This window comes from Oryzias latipes, chromosome 3, assembly GCF_053564925.1.
Source record: "Oryzias latipes strain Hd-rR chromosome 3, Olatipes_Hd-rR_3.1".
Classification (NCBI taxonomy): Eukaryota; Metazoa; Chordata; class Actinopteri; order Beloniformes; family Adrianichthyidae; genus Oryzias; species Oryzias latipes.
Genome location: NC_136239.1, coordinates 34,673,757 through 34,700,231, shown reverse-complemented (window position 1 = coordinate 34,700,231; position 26,475 = coordinate 34,673,757). Strand labels below are relative to the sequence as shown.

The following is a 26,475-nucleotide window of genomic DNA, read 5'->3' as shown; positions in this document are numbered from 1 at the left end:
TCGTGCTGGTTTGCGGCACCTTCCGTCTGTAAAACCTGGGTTCAATTCCGTGCTGCTCCCTATTCCTTTCTCTGCAGCTGTGCCGGTCCCAAGCCCGGTTGGATGGGGAGTGTTGTGATGGGAAGGGCATCCGGCATAAAACATTGCCAAGTTAACCATGCCACTCTTCCTTGAGGGCCTGATGGGAGAAGCCAAAAGTGAAAGAAGAAGAAAAAAACAGATGAACCAGACTCTGGGACAATAAAGAACTGTTTTTTTTTTTTTTTTAAATATAACTTAGCTTTCTTCAGAAGTTTTTTTTTAACACTTTCTAACAGTGAAATGTTCACATACACTACTCACACTTAAAGATGTTATTTACTATTTGGTCTGAATTTTAATTGATTTATTTAATATTTAATTACGTGCTCAAAAGTTTCCTTTTTAACACTTTGACATAATGAATGAAAAGAGACATAATTTTCATTAGTCTATTTATTAACACAAAAATTAAGACGGTTATGAAGATAATGCCTTACAACAATTGACCATCTCAATAGCAACTATTTCCATCTTTTGCTGCAATGACTTGTTGATAGCAATGTCTGATGTTGTTCTGAGGCAATGCGTTTCATTTTTCCATGAGTGCTGCATGCAGTTCTACCAGGTCACTTGGGGGTGTGGTCTGATCATCCACTCTCTGCTTCAGCAAGTCTCAGATGTGCCCTATGGGGTTCAGGTCAGGGGTCATTGCTGGCCACACCATAAAATGCACTCCCACTTCCTGAAGTCCAGCTGTGACAATTCTGAAATTATGTGGTGGAGCATTATCATACATGTACAGAAAGTAAGGGGTGTGCTGGTGGAATTGGGGGATGATGGTTCTATGATGTTTCTGAGGTAAGAACTGGAGGAGTGGGCCATCTACAACAACCAAATAGGTTTTGCTCTGACTGGTGATGCTTGCCCAGACTGTTGCACCTCCTCCACCATAAGCAACCCTGGGAACCATGTTGACCTTGGCGTATCGCTCACCTCGCCTTCTCCAGCAATGCTGATGACCATCATTTCTGTGCGAGGTGACCCAACACTCATCAGTGAAAAGGACGTTAGATCATTTCTGAATTGTCCAGGTCACATGGTCTTGTGGACATTGCAAACATTGATGGTGGTGTCTTGGTGTCAGTGGAGTCACCTGCAACAGTAGTCTGGCATTCAAGTCAAATCAGTTGTGTTGGTTGTAAATGGTTTGTATGGAAACCCAAGTACAGTACATGTCACATCTGGTAAACTGCAGCTGTAAGGCATATGCTAAACCATGTCTGAGTGCATAGGTCCTTAGGTACCGTTCATGTTGCTTTACTTCTGGATCTGTCAGAAACTCTGCCAGTAGTTCTTTGTGTTGATGACACTTCCATACACACCATGTGAACCTGCAACACTTGCAGACGTAAAGGCGCGCTATGGTCAGGTGGTGCTGCTCGTCTGGTAAACAACATTGTGCGTTCATGGCTGTTTAAAATAACTTAGAATGACTGGCAAAATCCCCTTTTATTCCCACAGAATATTGACATTAATGCCCCATTGATGAAGTTTTTCTTTTAGAATTATTTTTCGTTTTGGCCCCAATAAGTAAAACACACTGCACACAGTGTGACCATTTTGTGGAAAACACAAAATGAGGTGTATCTGTAACCCCAATATAATTGCCTCCCCATCCTGGAAATTTGTGAAGTGAAACGAGCACTGTTTACGACATCCACTGAGTTTTTTTTAAATATCCCTTATTGTGAGTAGTGTATTTTTATTTCTCAGTTTTCCTCTCTAAAGTTTCTTTCCAAATGCTGTGAGCATTTTCCTAGGGGTTCTGCTGATTTTTAGGATTCTGAAATGATTGAAAAGTTTTTTCTTTCGAGCTAAAGTTAAAAAATAGATCAATAATCCAGCTGTCTTTGCAGGGGGGATTTATTTACAAGTTCAGAGTTGCGTGTTTGTGGTTCAGTTTCAAAGCTTTACAGGCAACAATGTCTGCATTATCTATTTCAGGAATTTGACACACCTATATTTGATTGCAGCAAAATATATAACAGCGGATTGGTGAATCTTAGTTTATCTCTTTCAGACTGGCATCCATGAGAATTTTCATTTATCATAATAAACCTTTTCCTTGCAGATCCGAAGGTCCACTCTTCTTCAATTACTGTTTTTTGCTGATGGAAGAGTCTGACCGAGAAGTAAACACTTAAAAAACAGATATTAGTGACCCTGAGGCCTTCATGCTTTAGAAGTGTTTGCCTGCAATAAAAACTCTGTGAAGTAAAAAGTTTTACAAACTACCTTAAGAAAGTTTTATTAAAAAATTTCAAAATCAGAAAAAATCCTATTCTGATCTGGAACCCAAGGAAAATATCAAGCTTTATTACCGTTCATTTGTGCAATTCCAATTTATTTTCTATCAAAAGTTTATTCTACTAGTGTATATACTTCAAAATCTAGGATACACACGTTTGGCCCACAGGACCTTCAGAGGACAAAAGAAAAAAAAAATTTAGTTCACTGAAGCTGGGCTTCAAAGTTGCTCTTCTACAGTATATTTATGTGGTTCAAAGTAACTTTGGTTTATTTTAAGCTTTGTAAGGCTTTTCTAAATAAAGAAAAAAAAAAAAAGAGGATTCATGCACATCAGCCAAATTTGCAAAGACAAATGTAACACCTTTTGGCACCTATACGCCTTCATCTGGCAAACAGGGCTTAGTGGTGAAACATCGCAGTCTAATTCTAAACTCTTAACAACAGTCTTATATCATCCTTTTTTGTGGGAAACTGTTGCTTCCTTTTAAAAATCTGTCATTAAAATTAACTTGCAAAGGCCTGAGCTGTTCATTCTGATTTGAAAAACAAAACATTACCAAGGTTCAGGACTCACAGGGTCAAGCAGCAGTGAAAACTCCAATTATTAAGTTTCTTTTGGAGGCAGAAGTTGGCATAGGAAAAAGGAGAAATCCATCAGATTTTCAAAATGAAACAAATCATGTCAAGAGTCAAGGTTCACAAGGTCAGGTGGAGAGGTCGCTGCTTGTGTTGGCTGAGTTTGGTTAAAGTAGAGATAGAAGTTTGCTTTAGAAAAAGAAATAAAAAGAAAGAGAAATCTCCAAGAATTTCAATATAAGAGTCCAGCCGAATGTGCAGCACTCAGACCTGCTTCGAAAATGGTTTTATTACTTTTATTAGTTTGCAAAATGTCTCGTTAATTGTTTGTATTTATGAAGATTATGACCACGTCTATTTTCAGTTTTTAAAAAAAAGCTCTCAAATCTACGTTTCATTAAATGATAATTGTACCTTTGCTCTTTAAATGATTATTGATGGGTACAATTCAGCACCAAGTGGTTTTCAAATCATTCCAAAATAAACTTTTTCAAATGATATGGAATGTTCACTGCTAATTATTTTTACTTTTTTTTATTTTCACTTTTTCTACATCTTGAATGTTTTTTTTAATCCCTTAAAAACAAAATGTGACCTCACATTAATCTTTATATTTTTGCTGGCTGCAGCGGCTGACTCCTAACTTCAATTGAGGTAATTTGCTGCTCAATAAAATTTTTTTTTTTTTTTTTTTTTTTAAACTTGTCCTGTCCAACAGCTAGGCAAACAGATGAGAGCTGAGGGCCTCTTGTGTTGGACATATTTTATTTTAACAAGAGGGGTTATTCATCTTCAGACAAACCAAAGGTGCTCAAGTGAGTGTTTATGTTCTTCTAAAATGGATGGTGGAATGTGAAAAGAAGGAGGAGCGCCCAGCCACCCCCACACCCAGACCACCGCCGTGCCTGTGCTCAATAAATTTAAACTACACCTGATCAACACCTTAGACTGAAGCATGAGTTAGTCTATCTTTTTGTTTTAGTGACGTGTTTTCAAGGTAAAAGCTGTCAGCCTTGTGGTTTTTTTTTGAACGGCAACATATTAATAAAACATAATATAGATAAAAGAACAACCTTAAAAACGTAATTGTCATTGGAGGTGATATTTTAATGAATGGGTGAGACATTTACATTCCATTGCACTATTATGCTAGGAGGTTTTTTGATAAACATCATCCTGTTTTGGTTGCCCTTGGGCTCATAACACAGTGCACAACCCCTCTACCCATAATTTATGTTTTGCAGAAAGCAAATGTGACCCAGAGTAAATAAGTTTTTATCCCTGAATGAGGAAAATGTTTGTTTGTGTTTGTAAAATAGTTTTGAATAATTATACAGCCTTGAATAAATCATCACGTGGAAGTTGATGTTGCATCACTGACAAATCATCCTGAATTTAGAGGCGCAAATGCTATTGAATATAATGCTTCATATGGAACTGTTTAGAAGTCACTTTTCCAACAACATTTTGCTTTGAAGTGCATGTTTGACTTGAGGCTTAGAGTTGAAGAAACTAGGAGTCACCTGATGCTGCAATTCCTCAAATAACCACTGGAGGCAGGTTTCAAAAGGGAGCACTTTGACTCTGTCTCTCATAAAAGAAGTCCAACTTGACATCAGAGATAAAACTCTACATTGAGTCCTATTTGAAAATCTTTTTTTCGTTTTTATCCTTTAATCACTATTAATGACAATTGTTTGGTTGTTGTTGGGGGGGGGGGGGTGTGACCTCTTATTAGAGTTTTTAAAGATTTTCGAGCTTTGCTGTGGTTCTTCTTGCAGTGCTGATAATAAATAGATTTTCTGCATTTGACCTGTACGTGTCTCTTACTGAAAATCCAGGAAATGGTTGTGATAAAAACGTCAGGTTTGGTATGGTCCAACATACTTGTGTTTCTCTCTATAGCTACGTACAGAGTTCAAATATCTGAACTTTGGCGAAGACCTTGTGTCCCGTCAATTGATCAGGGACTCAGCTTTGACCCGTGAAATGTGATCACCAATTGGAGTCCACAATCAACATGTAGGAGAATCTGATCGTTCTCCTCCTGAATTACATCATCCTCCCCACCCAATATATGAGGTTTTTTTATTAGTTAAACAATTTTGAAATATCCCATAAATTTCATTCCCCCTTCATGATTTTGTCCCACTTGTTGTTGATTCTTGCAAAAGTTAGTTTTGCATCTTTATGTTTGCAGCCTGAAATGTGGCAAAAGGTTGAAAAGTTCAAGGGGGCCGAATACTTTTTCAAGGCACTGTATGAAGACAATAATAAAAAGGTTATCTATTTTTATTCACATCTTTAGTCTTCTTTGGACTATCGAGGGACGGCAAGTCATGAAATTGGGTCACAAAGAGATAGAAGTACTGCTGAAAACAGCCGTCAGACACAGCTCCTGCAGTAGATTGAGAACCTCACCATACTGGGAGAGTCTGAATGATTGCATGAACCCACATGTGCTTATCCATGCTCTCGTAGAGCTCTTCAAGATAAATAAACCTGATCTCTCAACATCATCCATATCTTCCATCCATTTTAAATGAGATGCACAGACAATGCATCCATGTAATGATGGAGCTAAAAACGTGATGGTAGCTCCTCCCACACATGGGGGGGAGCCTAAAGTTCATCAACCCATGTTTTCACCAGCAAATTTGATGTGGGAATTGTGTTACGTGCAAACATGCATAAGACTTGAAATATTGTGAGACCATCATGAAGTTCAAGTTGTTTCTGGAATTCATTCAGTTTGACAAAGTCAAAGATGAAAATAAGAACTGATGAATTTTAATGCACATCTCCCAAAATAATAAAAAAAATACAATTGCTGATTTTTAGTTGTTGTAAAATACACTCACTTTAAGCCTAACTAGTGTTAAATATCTGCACTCACTGATGACTGGTACTCTGTAGACACAGATTTGGAGGCACTGCCTGTTTGTGGCTGCATGAGATGCAACAACAACTCTGATCATCTTCCTACACAGGAGAGAATTTAGAAGGCTTTTAAGTCCCAACCACCATTGACCAAGCATTAAAAAAAGAACACTCCACATTGTGAAGTATTCAGTTCTCTTACCGTGTCAATGATCGTGAAGAGGCTGAGAAGTCTTTGCACCATCATTTCTCAGAATGGATTTATTATTGTGGTGCCATGGGGAGACTTGAAAAGGCTGAGCAGTTTCACTTGGGTGCGGTCAGTCATAGTTTTAACCTCGGATTGCTTTAGAATGAGCTGAAAAAGCTCCTACAACAAAGAGCTGAGTAGAGTGTTAGAGTGTTTTTTTAAACGCACTATGAATCCTTCAGCTTTATCTCAGTTTGGGATTTTTGTCAGTAAAAGAGCTCTAAAAAGGTTAATAAATGGATTAGTAGCATTTAGGTAGTAATTTCACACCATCTAATTTCTTGATTTTCTGGAAAAAACATTTGTAACACTTTCAATGTCGTTTGAAGTGTTTAAAAATTGTTGTGAAAATCAACTAGAACTAAACCCATTTCTTACAGGCAACATGCATCCATGATTGCACACACCAAATAGTGGAGCCGGCTCAGAGAAATCATGCATTTTGCAGTACAAGTATCAAATTTGGCATGGATGTGCCCCCTTTTTCAGGGAGGCACATTAGCCACAAGAAAAATCCAAAACCGCGGCCAAATATGGTCCGTTCTACCGGCTCCACTATAAATTAACTAACAACTTCTATTATTTTAATTGTAAACGACCCACTACAATGAAAATAGTGTTTTTGGTGTTTTTAACATATTTTTGTAGCATTTGTCTGATGATGGAGGACATATGTAACCAAAAATTCAGCTCAAATTAATTTGAGTATTTTCTTAATTCAATTTATTGTGAATCAGGAACAGATGAAAAAAAAATGCAGTTGTTATAATCTTGTATTAGTGATGTAGAGGCTACAGTCAGCAGGTCACAAGCTCCCTCTTCCGCCCCATTCCAATTAATCCAATTGTAGACAACTAGATCAATGCACATCCTTGTTTTCATGGAAAAGCTGTTTACCTGGATAGCTCTAGTACTGCTTGCCATTTTTGTTGCACACCCAATGTTAGGTTGGGGTTGTGAGGGGCACTAAGCTGGCAGACGCTAGAATAAACAAAGGGATGATGGGAAATGAGGGGAGGTCTACACCACACCAACAGTTCCGCGCACAGGTCTGATGCGAATTTCTTATGAACAACTGATGCTCTACAGAAACAATGTCCTAGAAAACAACAGTTTTTTTATTTATTTCTTTAATAAAAAAAAGAGTTGAAAGACCAACCACTTCTACAATAGCTAATAAAATCTAAAAACAATAGTTTTTTTCTTCTTTCTATTTTATATCCAAAGTGTAGGGACTCCAGTGATCACTGTGATTTAAGGTGCGCATCTCTGGCTGCTGCAGAGCAGTCTGAAAGGGCTTTCTTTATCCCTGTCCACATGTTACTCCATAAACAATTTTAGAGTCACTGGACAAAAGTGTCTGCTAGCTCATGTTCAGAGATCAGGCTGCTTTAGATATTCATGTTTAATATCCAGGGGAAATATTGCAAAAAAAGAAAAACTCAATGGAAGATTGAAACCTGCCTGAGATAACGAAGTAATTTAGAACTTCATATCTTAATGTGTTAAAAATATCACCAAAAGGGTTCTCATCTAAAAAGAAAAGTACTTAATGCTCTTGTTTCATATGTGTTTGTAGATAATAATAATAAAAAAACATTAAGAAAATTAAGTTTTACGTAGACAACAAACGTCTGTCTTCTTTCTAAATGGCATAAACGACTTACATTTCATTTAGGATAGAAACCAACGGTGACATTAAAACGTATGCAACTTTTTTTTTTTTTATAACACTGGAATGCTCTGAAATTCAGTTGTTTACATGAATCCTGATTAAAACTCCACATTAAGTTGACAATACTTTAATAATAAATTTTGGGATTTTGACTGTTTTGGACAATTTATTGGAAGTAGATAAGCCGATATTTGTACTAAACTATGAACGATGTGACTTTATTCTGTTTAAATAGAACTTTAAGGTTCACAAATGCAACATGTTAACACAGGTGGTGACAAACTTTAACTGTTCTCCATTTTTTTTCACGATTCCAAAAGGAATCGGGTTGAACAGGAAATTTGCTTCAGGCTTTTTTCTGTATGCGGTAAAAGAATTGTCAAAAAGAAACATATACATTAAAACAAAGTTGTGCACAAAGTATTAATTTGTGCACACCTTTGTTTTAATGTATATTTTTCTTTTGCTTGTTCTCTTACTCCATATTTCTGCGGATGCTCTTTACTCAGATATTTTAGGATGGCATGGAATCTGTGATCTGCTGGTTGCAAGCCCATTGCAGTCAATTTCAGCAGAGTTAAGGCATTAATCATTTCCATTCTTAAAAAAACAAAAAAACAAATACGAATTTATGTTCCTTTGTTAGCCATGTTTTGCTAGAACAAAGTGATCACTGATCTACCAAAAAGAGAGTAAAACAAGAAAGCAATGACAACATTGAAGCTTTTTGAAATTAAGTAATTTAACCTTTTCTTCAGAAATCTAACAAGTAAGAATAGAGGGTACAATTCAATTAGACTATTTTATTGTAGGAGTAAGAAGTGATGAGTTACTTTACGTCAACCTCCTTTGGTAAAAATGGTATGGCAGCATGACTTTTACTTTGATTCAGGGGGAATTTACTTAGAAAACGACAGGATTCCTACTGCATTTGTTTCTTTTTTATGTGCAACTTTTGTTCCACTTATTCTAGGAATCCATTAGAATTATCACCACAACATCAGTGTCAATTGATAGTAAAAGATTGTTAAGTGTATAGACTGGGATACATTTTGCAGCCAATAAATCTTACTAAGAAAGTCCATCTTTAACTATATGATGTATGAGACAAAACAGCATGACAAAATATTCATTATTTCTTCAAAAAAGGATAAACTTGGTGTCAATAAAAATAATCGTTGGTTATCAGTTTTCCAAATACACATTCAGAAAAATTGGCACAAGATTACAAGAATTTAGCATTCATTATTATTTTATTCTTAACATATGTAAATGTTCTGTTGTTACAAAGACTGTAGGGGAATCACTCTCCCCCCCCCCCCCCCCCCCCCCCCCCCCGAGTTCATTTGAAGTTTAATTTCTGTCTGTGGAAATACCAGAATTTGCACAGAAATTTTTCTTTGGCTGATTCCAAACACTGTAAGCCTTAAATCAAATATGTTTTAACTAACTTAGTTTTTGTTTTCTTTACAAGTCACTTTAATACTTTCTTTTTGGACCTTACTTTTTGAAGTAATGCCACTCTTACCTCGGTAAAACTTTCTGCCTTTATATTGGTGAATCTATTTACGCATCCATCTTTAGATCCTGCTGGAGCTAACCCATCTGCCGTGGGGCGAAGGCGGGAAGCCCCCTGAAGATTTCACCAGCTATTGCAGGGCTACACATTCACAAAGAAATGAAAACAAAAAAACACACACATGCATAAGGAGAACAATTTCATACATTAAGCTAAACTTCATGATAAGTAGGTGGTCTTGACAATTAAGTTGTTGACTTTTGTGTTTTAGATCTTATTTTGTTTAGTTTTAGTTTAATTTGTTTTTAGTATTTTGTAAAATTGTAATGGTCTGTGACCAGGTAAAAAAAAAAAAACGGACATGTTTCTGTCTCTACACCACCACAGCATTTTACTTTTTTGAGTTTTGATTAATCTTGTTGTAAAATGTTATTTTTTTTATGATCAAATCAAAACAAATCAAATAAAACACGCAAGCTCCATTCAGAGAGGTCTTAGCCGGGGTCTGACCCATGCAGGGCCTTTTCGCTGTGAGGCAAATCTGCTAACCACTTTTGTTCATAAGACTATGAAAACAAACACCTTGGTGGTTACCCAAGCAAATATGACATTTACAACCTGCTCTGCAATGAACACATTAGCCACAATTACAGAACAATACCTGCTTAGACTTGGGGTGTTTTGAACATTGTTGTCATCGGTGTGGATTCACCAGTTAATCATCCTCCAAATGAAAGAAATTAGACAAACAGATTTCTATGAAACTCCTCAAATCAACAGTTTTGACAAGGAATCAGCATTTTAAGCAAATTTATATTAAACATAGCGAAATTGTCTATTTTTCACACATAGCATCATTTTCTTCATTCTATTCAAGTATTGGAATTCTGTTTTCATTCTTTCAAAAATGATTCACAAGAAGGCTTCCCAATAAACATAGGAGCATCTTAATCACAGGGCGAATGCCTCAGCCTGTCATACATCAGATGAATCTTTAATGTTGATTTTAAACCTGCCTTTCTTGAACTGCAGCACGCTGCCAGAAGGTGTCAGACGCTGGGGCCAAATATATAACTGCTGGATGAACAAGGCTACAACTCATCTGCTTGCAATTCTTGGGATGAGACAGGTCATCCCGTGGTCCTGACACTAACATGAATCCTCCTGATGCAAAATAAAGCCGTCCTGTAGAACATAGCTCAGGCAGAAGGTTTGGACTTTGAAGATTGGTAGTTAGAACTAAGTGGATGCGGATCTTTAAGTTTACCCCATATATAAAAGATGGTTTAAAGCTCAACATGTCTGGATTATTTAGGTTTTTTACTTAGTTCGGGGGCAGGTGCTATAAAACAGATACAAACCTTTATGCAACCTGTTTTTTCCAAGGAATAAATCCATATGAAGTTAAAAGGAAACACACAGTAACACACTAATAAATCGGTAGACTCTGGATCATTTGGCATTTTAAGATATTACCTGCAGCTTTTTTTAGGTCCCACTCAAATCATCTTTTGATCAATTTATAATTTCTTTTACTTATTTAATAGGGACAAATACCAAAAAACCTAGATCCTTACATTGAAACAATCCAATTCCTGCATCAAAGTCTTTATAGCCATGGTTAATTCGCAACCTCCATTCCTGTAAAAGCACTCCTGGCGGTCTTTTAATTGTGAATATGCCGTTTTTAGCCCAAATAAAAAATGGTGTTGTTTTGTAGGACATAGTTTCTGCAGAGCGGCAGAAGTCCATTAGAAATTTGCCTCTGAGTTGTAGGCTGAAAAGTTGGAGAGGAGTAAGCCTGTGCTTTCTCTTCATGCCATTGTTTACACTCTCCCACTAGCTTACAGCCCCTCACAACTCCAACCTAACATTATTGATACAACAAAAATGGTGAGCAATATCTGAGCTATCCAGCAGAACAGTTTTTTGAGCCAGATATCAGCCCGGACAAGGAAAATGAAAATGGATTTATTTGCCTCCCATCAGAGTGGAGCAGAGAAGGGAGGTTGTGGCCCGCTGACTGCAGCATCTACAGCCCAGGTACGAGCTTTTTCCAACAGCACTTTTTCACAACAATTGAAGATGTTGTGAAAACATCTTCAACCCAATTCACAACAATTTGAAGAAAGAAATACTCAGAATTGCTATTTTAATCATAATTTCCTTTATAAATGTCCTCTATCATGAGAAACAGCTACAAGAACATGTTGAAAACACCATTTTCCTTGGAGAGTGTCTTTTACAGTGTTTGCTTTGGCCTGACACAATGAGACTGACATGTGGTTTGCTCTCTTTCCACGCCAAAGTGTTCAGCAGGGGACGGGCTGCCCACGCTGCGCTTCTCCCGTCCATTGATCAGCACCTGACTCCATCTGAATTCACCCTGACTGGAACCGTGGAATGAGGCACAGCATACATGCACGCTGCTTCATCTAACAGCACCATTTCTGCTCCACAGATTGTTACACTCAACCCAGAGGGTTTTTCCCTCCTTTAACAGCATCTTGTTAAGCTCTGTAATCATCACATAAAGTCTTTGTTGTCTTCATTATAAAATGATACAGCAGCCCCTTTTTCTCATTAATTACAAGCTGCTTCTGCAAAGTTAGCCAACCACATGGACTTCTGCACAGTAAATAATAAAAGAATCTTCACTCACTAATTCTTTTTATTTATTGTTTTCATTTAGAATACTGCATAAAAACTTAATGCCCTCAACATTTCAAAAAAGTCTAATCTTTCTTTCTTGTTTTCCTTTGATAAATCACAGCTCTGTGAACACCTTTAAGGCACTGACCTGCTGCATGTGACATCACAGTATGCTGTGTTTAGATCAATACCACAGAATAAAACAGCCCACTCTGATGAAGAGTCCTGGGTTTATTCTGTCCTGTGTAATTCATTACTCCGTTTCTCGTGGTCGTTCATCAAAATCAATCAAAGGGCAGCGAGGCCGAAAGAGCAACCGAGAGCACCGCAGAGTTCTGCTGCTGCTGAGTCTCTAATAAGTTTTGTGTGAAATCATACGGGGCAATATTGAACTTTGGGCTACAGATTGTGTCAGAATTCAATGAATCATTCATTACTGAAGATCTATAGCTTACAAGTCTGCGTTGGATCAAAAATTAGTTAAGGCTAAACACGTGGGCTTGCCAAATGTCAGAAAATGTGTTGGCTGATCTGAAAACAAAGGAAACTGCAAGAATAATACAGCCAATGTCTAAGTGAATGTCTATGAAGAGAAGGTAAAGATGAAAATATGAAATGTTTTCTTGTATTAAGTTACTAAAGAGATGTAGCAAAAATAGTAACAATATTCTGAGGGGGCTATATAATAGGCTTCTGTTTGCTCTGGGCAGAATTGAGATCCCAGCACTATTGATTATGAGTAACAGCAGATGCCAGAGTTGGATGAGCAATGAGCAGTGAGAGGATGGAACTGATGAGAGTGCCACAAGGAGGTTGTTTGTCTTTCGGCCAGGGGATTGCGTCAAAACTCACAAGCTTCAAAATCAATCAGCGTCAAGCTGTCTAGCACAATGCAGGTTCATTTACGCACATTACACAACCTGACACGTCCTTCCCGTATATGTCATCACCTGGTTAGTGTCATTAAAATTCAACGTTGAGCCACTGATGAACTTGTGCGATTTGTAATAGCTTTAACGACTCACTTCAATCATCTTTCGATCTGTTAACTCGTGTGCTATCCTGGGAACTTTAACATTTGGAGTTGGGTCATCTAGACCCACTAGACAGTGCACTGAACCTTTTTTCTTCAATGATTTGTGATCTTCACTGGTGTCCATGGATTACATGAAATCATCTTCGCCTTTATCCACCTTTGTCATGGTAGGGATGACACGTCAATGTAAGGGTGGGGCCATAGGATAGCACAAGGGTTAATCCGTTCCCAATGGTCTTTTATTTATGATTATGCAGTTTTAAGCCTTTTTTTTTTTTTTTAAAAAGGACATAGTTCATTTGAAATTTGCCTCCTAGGTGTGGGCGGGACCATTGGCGTGGAGTAAGGCCACCCCTGCTTATGCGCTCTCCTGCTAGTTTACAACCCCTCACATCCCAAATCTAACAGTGCCGGTGCAAGAAAAATGGTGAGCAAATATTCGAGCTACTCAGCCATATAGTTTTGATCCCAGCTCTTCATGAGAGGAAAAGTAAGACGTACATGAATCCATGAATCTGGTCATCTACAAAGACATGCATCAGAATGAAGCAGAACCAGGGAGCCTTTGGCCCACCAATTGCAACACCTACGTCACATCTTCAAGCTATTTTAAAGTTAATTTTAGTCTGCTCCTGATTCACAACAATTCGAATAAAAAAAAATATCGTAACGGCCCAGCTGGTCTGTCACTATAGCCGAGCTAAGAAAGCAGCTTCATTGCAGAGCTGTCCGTGCCCCATACACTGCACAACTCCGGACATTCTCAGAGAGAAAGATATAGTCAATTCAATTCAATTCAATTTTATTTGTATAGCCCAAATTCACAACACCAGTTGTCTCGATGGGCTTCACAACATCTCCTTTTCAGCATCAATGTCCATTTATTCGAACACCCACAAACAGGCATGGAGGTCACTTCTGCTTCCAGCCCTCTCACTCATGGTTTTCCCCATGATTCCCCAATTCCCATGAGTCTTAGGGGCTGAAGGCGGGGCTAACCCCCAGGTCGCTACAATATATAGAAATGTAGTTTTAAGCTTAATTTTCTTACATGAGCTGGGAGCTTATTCCTGAAGGTCAGAGAGGCCAACACAGTTTCTACTTTCAAAGTTAGGCTTAAAACATTCCTCTTTGGACAGACTTATTGCCAGACTGTCTAGCAATCAGAGGATATTTAACTTACTATTAACATGTTTGAATTAAACTTAATAATAATAACAATTAGTTGTTAGAGGGCTGCTTGAAGTTTGAAGCTGGGAAAAGTATGGTGCACCGGGGTTCTATCCTCCACTCTCATCTACTTCTGGTACATCACCGTTTTTTTAAGGAGTTTTTCCCTATCAGAAAGACGGTCTAAGGCACATGTATCAAACTCAAGGCCCGCGGGCCAAATGTGGCCCGCCATGTCATTTTATGTGGCCCGCGAGAGCATTGGGCAACTATACATTAGGACTTAAACACTGTCCAGATAACCTAACCTGACAGAAGCAAATTTAAAATGATTTATGCTAGAGTAACAAGCAAAGGTGTTTTCTATGCAACTGTAATTGTCACTTTAAAAAGTTAGAATAAATAAATGAGTTATTTAACATTAAGGAGTAGTTACGTTTATTTTCATTACATTTAGTTACATGTATAAGTTATATCTGGCCCTTTGAGGACAGCAACTATGCTGATGTGGCCCTCGCTGAAAATGAGTTTGACATCCCTGGTCTTAGGGCAGGGATGCCCAGTTTAGTTTAGTCTAGAATTTACCTATTGAAATCTATGACTTCATGTTCCTTATGATTTTATGTTTGCCATGCAATTACCAGTATGACGCCCATTGAGGTGACTATTGCTGTAATGTTGGGTTATATAAATAAAATTAAATTGAAAATGGAAATTAATTGAAAAAAACAATAACTGGAATTTCATTGGTGGGTTTTTAAAATAGCTGGTAATGATACATGATCAATTTCACGCAAGTCTTTTAAGTTAACCCCAACTTGAAATGCCTTTTTTTTTAATAATAATCTAAAGCCTTCCATGGATTTTACATCCTCACAGGCATCACTGATCACATTTAGTATTTTTCTGGTTAAGTCTGCAGATATACCACACAGCGTGCACAGCTCACGGTCCCAGCAGAGACTCACTGCAGCTGCTGTGCTGATGCTTCTTAGATCTTCGGGACTTGGGCGATGTTTTGCCCCACTTACACGCAGCGGCTTTGTGAAATGAAAAGACTTTCACAATAAACCTTGTTCGGGCTGCAGTGGATACCAAAGCCTTCCTGTGGGCGTGAATTAGTGTTCTTGGACTAAGACCCGGGGTCCCTGCAGCCAGATCAAGTACAGAAAATATATTTTTGCTGGCTGACACCAGCAGAGGGGGGTGTACTCAAGTCATGAAAAGCAAGTGACTGTGTCATCTGTGCAGGCTCAGGTTGTGGATCATCTTTAGCAGCCACACCCTACAAAAACAACTTGTGAAATCACAGTGACGTTTTCATGTCTGCATTGCAGTTTTATTCAAGTGCAGCCAGGTGTATTAAAATCAGCAAAGAACCGTATTAACATAAAATCCTGTTCCTCTAGTCAATCGAAGCAATCCCCACAGACGTCAGTCAAAATTATCAACAGGTATGAGCACGCTTGGCATTTCAAGAATTAAAACTACAGTAGTTTTCCACGTAGAACTGTCAAAACATTATCCATTAAGCGGTTTAAATAGGCTTTTCAGAAAGCTGTCACTAAGCAAACAAAGCTAACAAACATACTGCTGTGGTGAAGCAAAGTGGATTTTTTTCTCTGCTCCAATATTTAAAAAAATTAATAAAAGAGGAGGCTAAAGAAAGCCCTTCTTGGGGGCTTTATGAAATAATCTGAGATGAATTATGCACATCCACTCTCTTTTGATATCCATCCCTTGGGCCTTTTTCTCTTTTCATTAAAGCTTTATTCCCTCCACCTCCAACCCTCAATACATACTTTTTCCCACTCGTTCCTTATTTTTAGAGAAAATGACTGGGTAAAATCTTTTACTTCAAATCAGTACAAGATTAAATAGCTTATTATATGTGCATTATGGAAGGATGATGAATGAGCCCAGGCTCAGGGCGGCAATATTTCATTCCGGCTTAATTTTGTAAGCCAACATGTTGAGGTGGCACTTTGATCTCATCACTGTGAGAAGATTGACAGGACCTCAAATGACTACTGTAATGCCTAAATCAATTTTACTCTCCACAGCTCCTCCACAGCCAAGAGGATGGATGCTGTCAGAAAAGCCCAGATGACCATTAGAGGCTTTTTTCTTCCCAGAAAAAAAATCTAAACAACTTTTCAACGTGTTTTTCCTTTAATTCCGAAAGCTTTTTGCCATTTTTTATGTTGAATTTGATTTCATGTCATCCATAAAAAGCTGAAAGTCCTCTTCAAACATTCAGAGCAGGTCTGTTATCATCAGCTCTGCTTCTAAATCATAAATCATAATTCATAATTAATCAGTGACGTTGGGCTCCATCTGTTTTATATCTTTGTTAAAGGGAGTCAGCTGCGCTACAGCAGTGGAATGAAGACTCGCAGCGCGCCATCTTCCCGTCTTTTGGAAAGATAGAAGAAAAATGCCCATAGTTTGATTAAACAGTGATAATTTTTCTGCTCGGAGTCCACCGGATGGTTGAAGACACTCCTCCTGCCGGCGCGCCGCTCGCCCTGCTCCGCTCCTGTCAGCAGTCGATGCGCAGGGAGGAAATTCGCAGCCCCATCTTTATCAGCTACGCGATCGCCGAGGAGACAAAGACGCCACTGCAAATGAGGAGGAGAAACCGCCCTTGAAGTCTTTGCCACTACAGTTGTGTCCACCCGAAGGCAAAAACGCAGGCACCGGTCCTTGGAGACTCTTTGGAGGGATGCGCAAAGATGGGAGAGTACGGAGCGAAGGGGGGATTTTGATTGGCCGCACTTATCCTGAAGGAACTAGGCGCGGAGAGGCATGTTTGTTCCAGGGAGAGAATTAACGAGTTGACATCAAACTTGACGGAGACGTGCTGTCTGTGTGCGCAGTCGATGCGTTCGCAGCATCATCCAGTAAACTTGCATCTCCCCAAAGAGGCGGGCGAGCTTTCAGTTCGCTGAAAACGTTCAGACGGGGCTGATCAACTAGTGCAGAGGAGGGGAAGAGGACGCTCTCACTTCGCCACCTCTTCTGAGCTTCATGGTAGATTTGGGAGCCTGTTTAAGGTACGTCCACTGCTCTACTGCAACGCGCAATGCAAGGGAAAAAAGCTGGATGTGTAAAATCATGGGATGTTTTTAATTTGCATTAGATGTGCAGGGCTCCTGCTGTCTTCTTCAAAGTTTGATCTCAAAGATACCTATAAAGTTTTTTTTACTGGTCCTGATGCATCAGTCTCTGACATACAGACTTTAAACTGCCCAATGTTTATTTTAATTTCTTAATCTTGTACTTTACAGCTTTTCTAACTTTTCCTTTCTGTTGTTTAATTTGTCATCCTTTTTGATTTATATTGAAGTTGATGGTAAACCTTGAGTTGACTTCATTTTTGTTCACTGCACCATGGGAGATATTATATTGAGTAAATAATGATTAAATAATAATAAGTGTTTAAAAAAGTAACTGAAGAATGGGAACTTTATGCTTCTTAGTTCTTTCAGACTTTTCCCCTTTTGCTTCTAAACACCGACATAAAGTACATAATTGGAGGTTCCTGCTGTCATTATTATTTTTAATGCTCTTGCTTTGGCGTCACAGAGGATTTGTGGGCACACTGGACCATAAAAAATGAAGAAAAACAGAACACTTTGGCATGTGTTTTTGGACGGTGTCACTTTTCTTTAATAATACATGACTTTTGCATCTATAACACAAACATCCATGGTGTGAGAGTATCTGCGCTGAACCTTATGGGCTGGCAAATGGCTGCATGAATGAATGTGTGAAAGTGGGGGAAAGTGCCATAAGTGGTCAGCAATAATAGTAAAGTGTAGTAGTTGTAAATGTTGTCTATTTATATGTTGCAGGACTCGATTAATCAGTTGAAAGAAATCAGGACAAAAGCAAATTTGAGCAATGAAATTATGGATGTCTTACAATTAGTCTAAACAATGTTTAAATTTAAATAGGCATAAAGTTGGAATAGTTATCTGTAAGCACCATATTTATGTCCAAATGGTATAGATTTATATTGTTCCTAAATGATGTTATATTCTTTTTCTAAAAAAAAAGAACAATCTAAGACTCTTTTTTTTCATGCAACAAAGTCACTGATCTTCTCACCTGTGCGCAGCGTTTTGATATTGACTCTTCATCCAAGGACAAACATGTCATAAACGGAGCCGTAACTGCTAATAAGTTTGCTCAGCAGCTTGCGTCAATTACGTTGCCTCTCTGCTCCCTGTTAGATGCAGGTGTCATCAAAGCAGAATGAGGCTCCTTTGACATGGGAAATGCAAGACTCTGTGATTCAGTCAGCCGGGTCACTGGACACAGTAGAGCTTTGACGCGTGTGAATTGTATGGCTGGCAGGGAACCAGCAAAGCGGGGACATTGCACTCCAGATGGCCCAGAAAGGCCAAAGGAAGAGTGCTGTCCAAGCCCAGCTGGCAGTGCAGGGAAGCTGGGCTGCCGGTGGTGTGTGCTTGTTGTGCAAACGCGATTGTGGGAGGCAGCAGGTACCAGGGAAGCAAGGAAATGTATAGTGGAAGAATGTGTGCATTTGTGTGTTGATTGGCCAGTGAGAGAAAATGAGAGCAAATGATACAGGCGCCTCAGTGTGTGCTCACGCGCATGGAAGTAGTGATAGGAAAAGTGTGGGAGGGAGAAGAAATGAAAGAGGAGATGAAGGAGCCCGCATGTCCGCGTGCTTCTTCCTGCAAGTGTGTGTGTGTGAGCAGTTGTGTCCTCCTGTGTTGTGCTCATGCTGAAGGAGTGACGGCAAAGTAAAAAGAGCTGGAGACACCGAAAATAAAAAGAGGGAAAGAAAGAGGCGCATGTGTGTGTGTGTCTGTGTGTGGGAGGGAGAGAAAATGAAACTGGAAGAAGCTGGCATGTGTGCGTCTAAGTGCTGGTGTGTGATTGCAAAGAAGGCAATGCTGGGAGAAAAAGACAAGAAAATGAAAACAAAGGCTGAAAAGATAGGGCGCAGGAAACTGAGCCTGTGTGGAGTAAAAGATAAAGCAGAAAGAGTTATTAGTAAAGTTGAGCAGGTTTAGATTTAAAAACCCATTACAATTAAAATTGTGGTTTTAACATGTTTTTGTAGTATTTTTTCTCGTGATGGAGGACAGATATTAAGAAAATTAAACTCAAAATTGCATTTCTGTGTATTCTTTATCAAAATCTAACAAAATCATTTTTATTCAGAAGCCATTTGAACAAGTTTCAGTGGTTAGGTCAAATCTACAATCAGCGGGTCACAAGCTCCATGCTCTGCTCCATTCTGATGCATGCATTTGAAGATAAATAGATCCAACTACCGGTATGTCTTTGTCATCATTGTCTGAGCTGCATCTGGCTCAAAACTGTACGGCCAAACAGCTCTGACGTTGCTTGGCATTTTTGCTACTCCAAAAATGTTAGCTTGGATTGTGAGAGGCTGTAAGCTAGCGGGAATAGGTGTAAACAAAGGGATTGGGGGTAATGAGCGCACTCCACGCCACAACTCTGAGGCGAATTTCAAATGACCTCCCACCACCCTGCAGAAAAGATCACAGATATTTTTTTTATTTTGCCTAAAAACTGCATAGTCATAATCAAAAGACCGCTGGGAACGCTTTTACAATCGATCAAAAGATGATTGGAGTGGTAGTCCCTCCTTTACAATCAGCAGGTCCTGATGTCTGACATTGATAAGCTGGTCGTCACACGCCTGTGCAGGGACCATATGAGTCACGTCAGTCCGTCGCAGCACAATGCTTCAGGCAGGTGACCTCCTGTTGTGAGTTCCTAATCTGATATTCAGTCCTTGCTCTGATTTGGATGACATGTTGCATGTGGGAGGCTTTTTTCACCCAGCCTGTTACATCTTTGAGGCATGGCAGTCGCTTTTTTTTTAAGCAAAGCCACCTGAGAGCGCCTCGGAACACATGACGACAGAGGCTTCACAGAGATAAGTCTGTCTCCCCGTTTCCATTTGGGAAGTCACTTGAGAGCAACAGGGAAAGCATGCTCTTTTCATTTTGCCACATCTGCTCTGTGATGGAATGGAATATGATCTGCACTTTGATCACAATGAATTATTCCTATCCCCAGCTATAAATATGGCCCGCTGTAGTCTCTCCCCCACTCTTTAACTAGGAATCTGTGCTTGCCTCTGAGTAGCTCTCTCCACGACTGTTTCACTGCGGGTGTGCTGCAGCTTCGTCTTCCTCACAGTGTGGGAGAACCAGCACCCCCACCCCACCCGCCTCAGTGAAAATCCTAAATCCAATTGAGTAATAGAGCAATTTTGGCAGAAAGTTCAATTTAACAAATTACAAAGGAGCTTTTCTGGAGCGGCTGTCAGTTCACTAGAATGTACTTTTTTGAACAAAAGAAACGGCTCAAAAAGGGCAAAACTATGAAAACATATCTCTGTCTAACAATTTTCAGACATTCTTTATGTGTATGAATGCCACTCTGAAAATATCTGCAACTTTGTTTCCCCGTGGCACATGTCATCGGATTTTACTATCTGACACGATCATAAGGTAACAACGAAAAGAAAGTCGTTTGTGCTTCAACTCCAAGTTTTTAAAATAAAAAAAAATGAAATTAATCTTTTTCATAATGACTTTTGATTGATTTTCACTTAGAAGATGTGATATCAATTTTAAAAAGTATGTCGATTGATTTTTTTGGGGGCATTTCTTTTGTTGTGAAGTGTACAACTGTTTTCTTTTTTTGTTTTAAATCCAAATATTAATATTATTTAAAACTGCAACTGCCGTTTTCTCAGATCAAACCACCAGTTTGTCAAAACTGTTTCATGACCAGGCCCAATTGCTTTTCAAATGGAAAATTTTATCAGACCTAAATCAAAATAGACCAAAGCTTGAATACAATCTAATCAGAACCCTTTGAATCTTAACAGAATTCATAATTCAATTGGTCAGGGATAACCTGCTCCAGAAAGTAGAGTTTCTATTTGCAACACTTTTTCGCTAAAATGTTAGAAAAGTCTGGCTCACCTCATTGTACAAATTTGTATTATATCCTTTAGGTTTGTGACATTCTTTTGTCCTCATCCTCTTTAAGGGGACATAAAGTTGAGATCATTTCTCATAAGACAGCAGTGATAGTATATATTTTTATTTATTTTGTTTTGGGATCCAGATTACTGTTTTGTATCAAAAAGGGTCACATTTTTTCCAACAGTACTGGAAGAAGGTTTACTGGGGTGACTGGGAAACAAGCCCATATCATCATTCCTCCACCACAGCAAACAGTTTATACCCATTTATCTCAATGAAAGCCCAGCCAAAATCCTGAGTAAAAGTTCTGTGGCTTCTGTATTTGACCCACAAGAAGCGGCAGCATTCCACTTCGGAAACAGGTGATGTTGTGATATACTATACTTAGATAGAGCTTCAGCTGCCAGTAGCTAATGTATTTCATCTCAGCAAGCAATGGGGTTTTAGCTCACAGCACCGTCTGGGTATGTCTCCCAAAATTTCAGTAATCCTTCTTTGGCTTTAGTGGTGACTTTGGACGAGTGTACAATTCTGAAAAGTAAAAAATTACATTTAGTCTGATCTTATACATTATGCGAAAGCATTTCTGTCCTTTTCCCAAACTGGCACAAGCTAACTACTTCATAAAAGCTCTAAAAAAGTTAACACCCTAGTCACTTTATAAAGTGGAGTTCTATCCGAGCAGTTTGGCTTTTCATTTTCTAGTTTTATGAGGTTATAATCACCACTCTTAATTTAATTTCAATAGGGCAGCTAATGCATCACAAGCACATCTTAATTTAACTCAACGCTGCCAAAACCCCTACTTTTATGGAGGTAGACATACCACTGTAACTGATAATGATCAGCTCATTAGGAGTGTTTAAAAAAGGGGCACCTGCCTGCTACTAAACTAATGTCAGAACAGCACAGCTAGTTGGAAACCAGGCTTATAGAGTTTTTTTTCCTGTCATTATTAACATCTGAATTCGAGAGCACATTAAGATCACTTCATGATAGTCCAATGTGATCTTCACACCACAATACTAGCAATTTGGTGATGATATCAGGCAATCCTTGTAGTTTTAAGTTGAGAAAAACAGTTTTAAGAAAGAATTAACTAAAGACTCAACAAGTAAGGATAAAATGAAATTAGGAACTGAAACTTAGATGTTCGTGCTTACATTTGGTATATTTGATGTTTAAAGATCCATAGTTTAATTCTCTTTCAAATCCAAATTGGGAATGAGATCATCACTAATTAAAATGTGACCAATCTGGATTCTCTCCCACTGAGCTGGGATTGATTTGGTGTCAGTCATCATTTTTCAGGCGCAGGCTCTAACTTGGCAAGATCAAAACGCTTATGATGTTTCAGAAACAAACCAGTCAACAATTCTTCTGAGAGTGTGGAGCCGCTGACAACGACTGGCTTCAGGCTCTGCTTTTGGAACAATCATCAGAGACGGCATCAAGCTTTTGTATATCAATGCATCCCACAGGGATGCAGCGTGCTTCTTTTCCTAGCAATGCTGGTTGTGCCTGAGAGTTTGGCTGATTTTAATTCCAGAAATTCCTAGATCTGGTAGATGAATCCCCTCTCATCATTAAACAGCCATACCTCACAAAGTATGGTGGTTTCGACCCATCACATTTAACAGGAGCAAAAGGTCAGTCCTTAATTATTCATTCAGGATGTCAAACAATGCTTGCCGGCTGTTATTTAGGGTGGGGTAGACCCACATGAATAATTCAGGTGCAGGATTCTCTTTCCTTCAGAAAGCAGCATGGTGGCTCAGATGCTTGCGAGTCTTATCTCCATGCAGGAGCCCTCTGTCATTCCCGAGCTGACCTTGGCTGTCACTGCAGCAGCAGCACGGGTGGCACTGAAGGTGGCAAGGACTTGTGTTCTTTCCATCTCTGCAGCCCTCCTCCACACTGCGAGCGCGAGTGGGAAGGACAACAGGAAGCTGGCTGCTGCTCGTCTAACTTCCCTGAGTGTCTGTTTACAGTACATTGTGTGCCACACTGAGCTGGGTGTTTGCCCAAATATATTAAGAAAAAAAAGCAGATTAGGCTTTTACCATACGTTATTTAGTTTTTCACCTGAGGTACAATCCTGTTTTGGTACACCAGCAATGTCAATTGCTCTTAAGCAGCTTTCTTAAGTCAGACAGGGTGTTTATTGCAGCTGAAGAGGCAAAAGCAGATATTAATGCTATTAAAGTACATTAAACTGAAGAATGTTGTAATGTGAGTCACTTCCATGGACGGATTAGAGGCAGCCAGCGCACAGAGGAAAAGGAGAGTAAAGGGAGAAAGTGAAAATGCTCATCTTGTTATGTGAGAAGCTGGGGGTAAAGTGAGGGACAGAAAGTGTGAGGATAAAAGCAAATGCTCATGACTGCTGATCCATCCAGTTTTGTTCAGTATCCTCTCCCGTGGCAGAGAAAATCAAATAATGAGCATGTTTGCCATTCTTAATACTATCAGCAAAATAATCCTATCCTCCCATGACCACCACTACATCTGCTGTTGGAACGTTCATTGTAGGATGGAGAAAATCATCAGCTCTGCATTAGTTCTGTTATGGTTCAAGTGCTTGATCAATCATTGAGAAAATCTAGTATTGAGCACGTAGATTTGACAAAATTTGCTATAAGACTCATCAAAGTTGATTCATTACAAAAAGACAGTAATGACTAGTTAGCGCCTCAGGCAGAAATACAAACTACAATGGAGAAATCGTAATGATCAGATAATGTAATTACAAGAAAAGAAAAAATATCTTCATCCTGTTTAAATTTGTTTTCGCTTCAAGGAGTTACTCTTGAAGCACTGTGCCAAACAAAACAACACTTATCTACACATTCGTATATATGTTTTTCCACAGCAACACCTGTCAAACAGGTACCTTGTTGATTGGTTAGACCAGAAAACTGCTGCTCAGGTTAATTGCAATAGTTTAATGATGCAAGCTTTTCTTTTAAAAATTCTGCAAATTGTTTCAATTTATCAAATATAGTGAATGTTAATAGATAAAAAAACACAACACATTTCATGCAATTTTAAAGTATTTATTTGTTAATTGTAGTTGAAAATAAGTATTTGATCAATAACAAAAGTTCTATTCAATACTTTGTTTTATACTCTTTGTTGGCAATGACAGCACTCAAACGTTTTCTTTAAGTCTTTACAAGGTTTTCACAAACTATTGCTGTTGTTTTGGCCCATTCCTCCATGCAGATCTCCTCTAAAGCAGTGATGAAAACAGCTGTGAAACCAAGTGAACGCACAGAAGGAGGGGGGGGGGGGTGCAGCTGCCAGCTGTAATCATGATTTCACGCTGAAAGACAACGTTTCATCTTAATTAATATGCAAATTTTAAGAGGATCAGTCTTCTTGGTTCTTTTCCTGAAAAACTCCAAAGTATGATGCTTCCACCCCCGTGCTTTGCAGTAGGCATGGTGTTCTTTTGATGCAACTCAGCATTCTTCCTCCTCCAAACACGATGAGTAGAGTTTTTACCAAAAAGTTCTCATTTGGTTTCATCTGACCATAGGACATTCTCCCAATCCTCTTCTGGATCATCCAAATGCTCTTTAGCAAACTTTAGACGGGTCTGCACATGTACTGACTTTAACAGGGTGATACGTCTGGCACTACAGGGTAAGAGTCCCTGGCGGCGTAGTGTGTTACTGATGGTAGCCTTTGTTACTTTGCAGGTCATTCACTAGGTCCCCCATGTGGTTCTGGGATTTTGCTAACCATTCTTGTGATCATTTTGCCCCCATGGGATGATATCTTGCAGGGAGCCCCAGATGGAGGGAGATTGTCAGTCTTCCATTTCTTCTTCTTTGTCTTCCATTTCCTAATAAGTGCTCCCACAGTTGATTTCTTTATAGCAAGCTGCTTACCTATCGCGATGCACTCTTCCTGGCCTGGTGAAGCTCAAGACAGCTCTTTGGTCTTGGCTGCAGTGGAGTTTGGAGTATGACTGTTTGAGGTTGTGGACAGGTGTCTTTTACATAGATAACTAGCTCAAACAGGTGCCATTAATACAGGTAACCAGTGGAGGACAGAGGATCCTTGTTACGACCCTTGGTAGTTGTCTGCATGTTTTGTGTGTGTGTGTGTGTGCGTGTATGTATATATGCTTGGATTGTAGCTCCTGTAGAAGTCCAGCACCTGCACAGCTGCTGATGCCGCCCCCTCTGCAGAGCCGATTGAGGCGGCTTCCAATCGCCTGGCTTGGAGGGAAGCTTAAAAAGCTCCCAGGATCCTCTGCTCCAGGGGCAGCTGCATTCCTGAGTGGGAATTTGTTCTTCAGCCTGCCCCTGTCTGCCTGGCGTTAGCTTGTGAAAGCCCCTGGTTTCCCCCTTAGTTTGATTCTGCTTTTATCCGTTTGTTAAATTTTCTCTCTCTGGTTGCATTTTGCATATTTTTGTGTTTTGCTATAAAGCATGAGAATTTAAGTTATACCATTATTTCGTCCCCCTTTGATGTCTTGTTGGTTATTTTCCTTTAGTTGCCTTTGATTGTTATGTGTCACAGAATAAACAGCTGTGTCGCCAACCTTAACCCCGCCTAGTTATCTTAATTTTCTTTGTGTTGCACATTTCTCCCTCCTCTCTGAAGAGGAACGTAACAATCCTCTAACAGAAGACGTTACAGGTCTGTGAAAGCCTGAAAAATTACTTGTTCATAGGTGACCAAATACTTATTGTCCACCATAAAAATCAGACAATGTGATTTTCTGGATTACTTTTTCTTATTTGGTCTCTCTTGTTCAAGGTATACCTATATGATGAAAATTACAGGCCTCTCTCATCTTTTAGGACTATATATATATATATATATATATATATATATATATATATATATATATACATATACACATATGTATATAAAGGCCATTGTACATTTTCAAAGGTGTCTTGATTAAATGCATTGAATCATTTTACCAATTGTGTATTACTGCAGTGTTCTTACCTTTCTAGAGCCCTTTCACTATACTGTTGAAACTTCCTAATCAGCTCCAACTTCCCTCCTTTGCTCACATTTAGGAGTTGTAATCAGCACGCAAAAAAGGAAATAATTAGCATGCATTATTTTCATTGTATAATGCTCCTTGTAGCTTTTAAAAAAATCTTCTAACATCAGTACTGCATTCTGTATAAGGATTCACTACATGCAACATGCCCATTAAGTGTTAAGACTGTTAAAACAGGTGCTGTTTAAATGCATTTATACCATGGTCTGGGTGAATTCTCGGTTCTGATTGGCTGCTCGGTGTGCATTAAAAAGTGATACACTTTTTTTAGTCATGAGGACTAAAAAATGGATGAATATTTATTTCTTTTGTAAGTGACCATTGTATAAGCGGGTTAATGGCCTCTG

The 26,475-nt window shown here is 39.0% G+C and overlaps 1 protein-coding gene across 2 annotated transcripts in view; it reads left to right on the top strand.

The window, feature by feature from the left end:
- chst8 (carbohydrate (N-acetylgalactosamine 4-0) sulfotransferase 8) overlaps positions 1-26,475 on the top strand; it is a 263,837-nt gene that overhangs the window by 49,003 nt on the left and 188,359 nt on the right. Inside the window, exons 4-6 of one of the 2 annotated variants that reach the window (XM_078944644.1) lie at positions 11,221-11,274; positions 11,541-13,346; positions 16,153-17,145. The gene's annotated coding sequence lies outside the window, so the exon portion shown is untranslated. Of the gene's footprint in view, positions 1-11,220; positions 11,275-11,540; positions 13,347-16,152; positions 17,146-26,475 lie in introns of those variants that run through there. The other variant, XM_004067502.5, reaches the window with a different exon arrangement.